This window comes from Papio anubis, chromosome 4 (assembly GCF_008728515.1).
Source record: "Papio anubis isolate 15944 chromosome 4, Panubis1.0, whole genome shotgun sequence".
NCBI classification, from domain to species: Eukaryota; Metazoa; Chordata; class Mammalia; order Primates; family Cercopithecidae; genus Papio; species Papio anubis.
Window position 1 is genome coordinate 14,429,210 of NC_044979.1, and position 7,193 is coordinate 14,436,402.

The window sequence follows — 7,193 nt, forward strand, 5'->3', positions numbered from 1 at the left end:
AGGTCCGCGCCACCAGGCCCGGCTAATTTTTGTATTTTTTAGTGGAGACCGGGTTTCGCCATGTTGGCCAGGCTGGTCTGGAAACTCCTGACCTCAGGTGATGCGCCCGCCTCAGCCTCCCAAAGTGCTGGGATTACAGGCGTGAGCCACCGCGCCTGGCCAAGGCCTCAGTGGTAATTTCTCTTCTGTGATATCTCCTCCTATAGAATAAAGAGTGTCTCCTCCTTCTCCTCCTCCGCCCCCTTCTTCCTTTCTCTCTCTCTCTCTCTCCACTCTCTCTCTCTCTCTCTCTCTCCACTCTCTCTCTCTCTCCCTCCTCCTCTCCCTCTCCCTCCCTCCTCCCTCTTCCCTCTTCCCTCTTCTCCTACTTAAGGCCTAGAGGTGTGGTCTCTGAAAGGACATGCCGGTGTCCTTCTGTATTCCTGAGTTTATTTTAGAATGAGTGCATATCTCAGGGTGTATGTTCCTTCTGTGTGCTTTCTAGGGCCTCTGTGTGTGTGTGTGTGTGTGTGTGTGTGTGTGTGTGTGTGTATTTAAATCTCTAAGCCCATGTTTGTGTGTTTTCTTATGCCTGTATTTTTTTTTTATTCTTTCAGGGAAACCTTGTGTTCTGTTAGTCTTGGAGGCTGAGGCTGAATGGTTTATGTCTGTGCCCCTCCAGTGACTTCAAAGAATGCCAAAAGTCTCTTGAGCGTGCGTGTGTGCATACACAGACACACACAAAGTAGGCATCCTTTGCCTCAGGGACAGAGATTTTTTATATTTTTGGTTGAGTCTGACCACCCCCCAAAGCCATTCACTACTCCAAGGGTTTCCATGGTGACAGAAGTCAAGTAAAATATTAATGGACTCCTTGCCTGTTTTGCTCTTAGGAATGCCATGGTCTACAGCCCAAACAGCTTGGTTATACCATTTCCAGATCACCGTGCCCATTTACTGTTGCCAATGATCCTGGTTGAACGTGGTCACTAGTTATTCTGAGGTGACTGTAGAATAGAATGTAATTAAGGAAGTATTAAGCCTCTTCTCTAATACAGTCCTGAACAGCTTTATGTTCAAAGAGTATGCTACTTCTGCCGTGTTACTCTGAAGGATTAAGTCTTAAACAGTTCAGCAGTTTTCAGCCCACTCTAAGCTGCCGTGGAGTGTATGGGAAACAATAGGAAAAACTGAGATTAAGACTCAAAAATCTGGATTAAGAAGGGCATGCCCAGCGTGTGTCCTAGGCCCAGCAAAGGGGTAAGAACTGGGAGTACAGAAAGGCAAAAAGTTCAAACTGGGGCTGGCTCTACTTCTAGGCTAGAATACCAAACTCATTCCCAGGTATGAGAAGGCCTTTGATTTGTAACGAGTGAGCAGAGTAAACTTCTGATCTAGGGCAGAAGCTGTTGACCTCTGGGCCGGGCGTGGTGGCTCACATCTGGAATCCCAGCACTTTGGGAGGCCTTGGCTGGTGGATCACTTGAGGTCAGGAATTTGAGGCCAGCCTGGCCAAACATGGCGAAACCCCTTCTCTACTGAAAATGCAAAAATTAGCTGGGCGTGGTGGTGGGCACCTGTATTCCCAGCTACTCGGGAGGCTGAGAATTATTTGAACCCAGGAGGCAGAGGTTGCAGTGAGCTGAGATTGCACCACTGCAGTCCAGCCTGGGTGACAGAGCGAGACTGTATCTAAAAAAAACCCAGAAAATTGTTGACCTCTGGCATATTTCATGCTGCCTACGGTGGGTGGGCAATGGGGTCAGAAGTGCCAAAACTGCCTCCTGAACCAGCCTGGCTATTCTTTCTGCTTCCCTCCAGCTTCAGTTGGTTCTCCTTGATTACATCTCTCTCTCTCTCTCTCTCTCTCTCTCTCTCTCTCTTTCTCTCTCTCTTTTTCTTCTCTGAACCTCAGGTCTCATCAACTCAACCTCTTCTTGTTCTGCCAGCTCTGACTTGTGAGCATATTTTGGTTTTTGAAGTCACAACCCTTGATTCTTGTGCACTTGTCCAGAGAGTTAGCACACAAGGCTTTTCCTGACTTCAACTAGTAGGAAAGTTACAACCGACCATTTAGGGAGTTTGCTCTTCCCATCAAGCCTGTTCCTGTCTGCAGGGTGTGTTTGCATGTGGAGGTCACTCTAGCTCTTCCAGGTGTTCTTCCTTTACTTTGCAGACTATGGTTCTCAGCATTTTATTTATTTTTTTTTCGTTTTCATTTCTTACTGCTTGGTCTTGGTGACTGGGTTTCTTAATCAGGCCTGTCATCCTATCCTGAGATTTTTATATTTTGTTTGGGCCTATATTTCCTCTATATAAAGGCCTAGAGAGGAGAGAGAAAGACGCAATGGAAAGAGAATGAGGTTTAGATTCAGACGGGTAAATTTGAATCCTGCCTTCCGTTTACTTCATGTGAAATCTTGGGCATATTTACCTTCCTGTGCTTTCTCTGAATCTTCCTACACTTCATTTCCCTAATGTCTTAAATGGGGATAATAATATGTAATAATACCTACATCACTGGATTATTGTGGTGATTCAATAATGTCCTATATATAAATCACCTTAGTATAAGTACCGGATGTGTAAAGATGGTCAGCCTGGGTTCGTTTCCTTTCCTAGCAGTGCCTGTCAGTGAGGCATGTTGAATGAATACATTTATAAGAACAAAGTGATAGGGGCTAGGAACAGTAAATAGATGCAAAATAAAGCTATTTTAAAATGAAAGCTGTATTAGATGGGGCTGAATAAAAATAGCTTCTAGAACTTGAGACTACTTTAATTGACAATAATGCCTTTAAGATCAAGTTATAGGGCTTGGGGAGAGGCAGGGAATGATCCTGTGTAGTCGAGGTATCAGGACTAAAGGAATGACAATGACCTTTTTTGAAGCAGGAACTCATCAGCGTTATCCCTGGGGCTGTCATTGTCCTGACTAGATAATGTCATGGTGCCACCATCCCACATTACTGGCTGCATTGTTCCCACGGTGAACTCTCTCTGACTCTCAGCTGGTCCAGTGCTAGTTCTGGGAACACTCCTAAGGCCTTTCTGCCTCTGCTTTTTGCCTGATCCTGTAACCCAACACTGAACCTTTGAAACTGATTTTTAACTCAGTTCTTGTCTTTTTTTTTTTTTTTTTTGAGATTGAGTCTCACTCTGTTGCTAGGCTGGAGTGCAATGGTGCTATTTCAGCTCATGGTGACCTCTGTCTCCCAGGCTCAAGCGATTCTCCTGCCTGAGTCTCCTGAGTAGCTGGGATTACAGGCGCACGCCACCACACCAGGCTAATTTTTGTATTTTTAGTAGAGATGAGGTTTCACCATGTTGGTCAGGCTGGTTTCGAACTCCTGCCCTTGTGATCTACCTGCCTCAGCCTCCCAAAGTGCTGGGATTATAGGCGTGAGCCACTGTGCCTGGCTGCAGTTCTTCTGTTAATGGGGCTGACTGTGGTCTCTCCATTAGTCTCTGTTGAAGCCAGGCTGGCTTGGCCGTTGTGGTTCTTAGCTATCCTCTTCTATTCTAATTTTTATTTTATTTTATTTTATTTTATTTCATTTTATGTTATGTTATGTTATGTTATGTTATGTTATGTTATGTTATGTTATGTTATGTTATGTTATATTTCAGAGATGGAGTCTTGCTCTGTCCAGCCCAGGCTAGAATGCAGTGGCACGATTTAGGCTCACTGCAGCCTCCACCTCCTGTGTTCAAGTGATTTTCCTGCCTCAGCCTCCCCAGGAGCTGGGATTACAGGTGCATGCCACCACACCCGGCTAATTTTGTGTTTTTAGTAGAGATGGAGTTTCACTGTGTTGGCTAGGCTCGTCTTGAACTCTTGACCCCATGTGATTGGGATTACAGGCGCGAGCTACCGCGCCCAGCCCATCCTCTTCTATTCTGATGAGCATAGTTTTATTTTCTATCCTTGGCTTCCCCTTACTTATTTTCTCAGTCTTTGCACATTGATTGGCATGAGCCTAAATTTAGTGCCATTCAAGGCATACATACTAATTGCCTCATTCATTTTTTCTTCTATTCATTTACTCTATGCATTCTTAGAAACCAGATATACGAAGACAAGATCTCCGCTTTCAAGAAGCTCTCAATCTGATTGAGGAAAGAAACAGGTAGCAAATAATGACAGCAGAGCATGGTAAATGTTATGTTGAGATGGACCCAAAGTACAATGGAAGCATAAAGGAGAGAATAGGTGGCACTGCTTGGGGAATCAGAGAAGCCTGAATGGATGAGATGGATTATATATAGTTTTTTCTTTTTGAGATAGGGTCTCACTCTGTCACCTAGGCTGGAGCGCAGTGGGGTGATCATGGCTCACTGCAGCTTCAAACTCCTGGGCTCGGGTGACCCTCCCACCTCAGCCTTCTGGGGCTGGGAGTACACACGTGCACCACCATGCACACCTGGCGAATTTTTGGTATATTTTTGTAAAGACAGAGTTTTGTCATGTTACTCAGGCTGGCCTCAAACTCCTTGACTGAAGAAATTCACTCACCTCAGCCTCCCAAAGTGCTAGGATTACAGGTGTGAGCCAACGCGCCCAGCTAAGGTGAGATTTGAGTTGACTTGTCTTTTAAAAATATTCTGTTACTTGCTGGGCGCGGTGGCTCACGCCTTTAATCCCAGCACTTTGGGAGGCCAAGGCGGGCGGATCATGAGGCCAGGAGATTGAGACCATTCTGGCTAGCACAGTGAAACCCCATCTCTACTGAAAATACAAAAATAATTAGCCAGGCTTGAGAGGCTGAGGCAGGAGAATGGCATGAACCCGTGAGGCAGAGCTTGCAGTGAGCCGAAATCGCACTACTGCACTCCAGCCTGGGCAACAGAGCAAGACTCCGTCTCAAAAAAAAAAAAAAAAAATTCTGTTACCTGGTATAGAGGAGGATATATGAGAAGCATACCAACAGCTGAAGTGAAATATGCAAAAATACAAGCCTGAGTGCCCTCTGTTCAGGGATGTGCAAATAGTGTGAGTTTAACATGAGATGTGGTGAAGAAATGGCAGAGAATGAAGTTGGAAGGGTAGTTGGGCAGCCAAATCATGAAAGGCCTTGTAGGCCATTCCTGCTACTGAGTTTGGACTTTATTCTTCTGGGGATGGGCCTCCTTGGAAGGGTTTCAAGCAAGGTCATGATGAGATCAGATGATAAGGTTAGATTAAAAAGAAAAGCTCTGGAGGCAGCGTAGAGAATGGACTGGTGTGGGTAGTGAAGTGGAGAGGCAAGGAAGGCAATCAGATAGCTATTGTAGCAATTAGATGGATATTGTAGGCATGTAGGTAAGAAAAGAAGATGAACGAATGCAAGGGTGATGGGAAAATAAGCAGGGAATGGACTTTAGTATTGTGCTGACTGTTTTTTTGAAGATAAAATGATTGAGTCCGATTTTAAGAATTGGCTGTTGGAGGTGAATGAAATTATGTGCTCTCTGAGTACTTTCTCTGTCTGTGAGAGGACTCCTCGAGGAGTTCTGCTCTTGCCTTTGCAGAGGCTGCCTCTAGAGCTCTGTGTTTTATTCGCAGAAAGAAGCTTAACTATTCATACTTTACTGCTTGCTTTGAATTTGCATTTCACAGCCTGGCACCCTTTTTTTCTCAAGGTAGCTACTTTGCTTTCAAGATTTAGAGGCCTACTGGCTAGATAAACACCTGAAAGAGCCTTGCCTAGGAGTTTAGTCACAGCTGTCATCGTTTGTGTCCAGGAGCCATGGGCTTCAGCTTGCCTGGTGTAGTCGGGACTACCTATTTTTCTTTTTTTTAATCAGTAGTGGTAAGATGGGTGGTTCTGGGAAGGGTTACCGAGGAAATAATCTGTTTTGCTTGTAAAAGGAATGTTTCTGTTAATTCAGACGCTTAGAAATTCACTCATTGTCAGAGATACTAAGTCATGAGTGTAGGAAAAGGATGGGAGTTTAAGAAGCGAAAGAGACCACCTCGACCTGAATGAATGAATGGTGTGTTTTTAATAATTCACAATTGTGTTCACTTGTGAATTATTAATAACATATATAACAACTAAGTGTGCAGAGGGTCTCAAAGTGTAGTTTGTGGATGCGTGGGTGATCTGGCTGTGACATCTCATCTGCCACACCATAGATCAAAGTGTAGTTTGTGGTACACCTGCACTGGAGTCTCTAATTCACTTTGTGAATCTTTTTTTTTTTTTTTTTAGATGGAGTCTCACTCTGTTGCCCAGGCTGGAGTGCAGTGGCATGATCTTGGCTCACTGCAACCTCCGCCTCCTGGGTTCAGGCAATTCTCTGCCTCAGCCTCCTAAGTAGCTGGGATTTGCAGGCGCCCGCCACCACGCCTGGCTATTTTTTTTGTATTTTTAGTAGAGGTGGGGTTTCACCATACTGGCCAGGCTGGTCTTGAACTCCTGACCTCGTGATCCACCTGCCTCGGCCTCCCACGGGTCATTCTTAAGCACAGTAAAGCTTAGGACTCAGGATGTTCCAGCTTGTATAGAAGGAAGAAGTACAGAGGACTACAATGCCTGCTTTAAGGATATTAGGGAAATAAGAAAAGAAAGTTTTGTGCCAGGCCACTGGGTGTAAAGTTTTATGACCCGAGGATGGAAGGAAATTAGAAACAAGGATTGTAAGGCCAACAGGGAGAAAAGCAGAGCGAGTATTCAACAATTTCTTTAGACAGTACGTGTAATCGGTTATAGTTTAACACTGGACATGCATGTGTGATGTAATTTTTGAAGTTATGAAAGTGTAAGCTATCTTTTGTTCCGAGTTTACCCCTGGATGCTGTGGGCAATGAGGGATGGGCCTGGTGCAATGAAGAAGTAAATTGCTGCACAGCACGGTGCCTCAGGCCTGGAGCTCTTCACATCCTTTAGAGCTGGATTAAGAGATGCTGTGTTAGCTCGAGCAAAGGTCACTAGGATTCTTTGGGTTAAATTTTTTTTTTTAATCCACATATTCTTGTAGTTCATTGAACTTCTTTAAGAGGAGGAAAGCCCAACTTGGGGTCAGTCAATGGTATAGTAAATATTTGTTCGAGTTCTGAAATGGACTATCATTTTAAAGAATTGATTAGCAAAGTTTAAATGCTTGATATTCTCCATGGTTTGTGTCTGTGGGAGATGTTTGGTGGAATGGTCAGGAGGGAGAGCGGGAAAGAGTGCCACTGCCTTCAAAAACAAAAAAAAAAAGAACAGCCCCGGCTGGGTGTGGTGGCT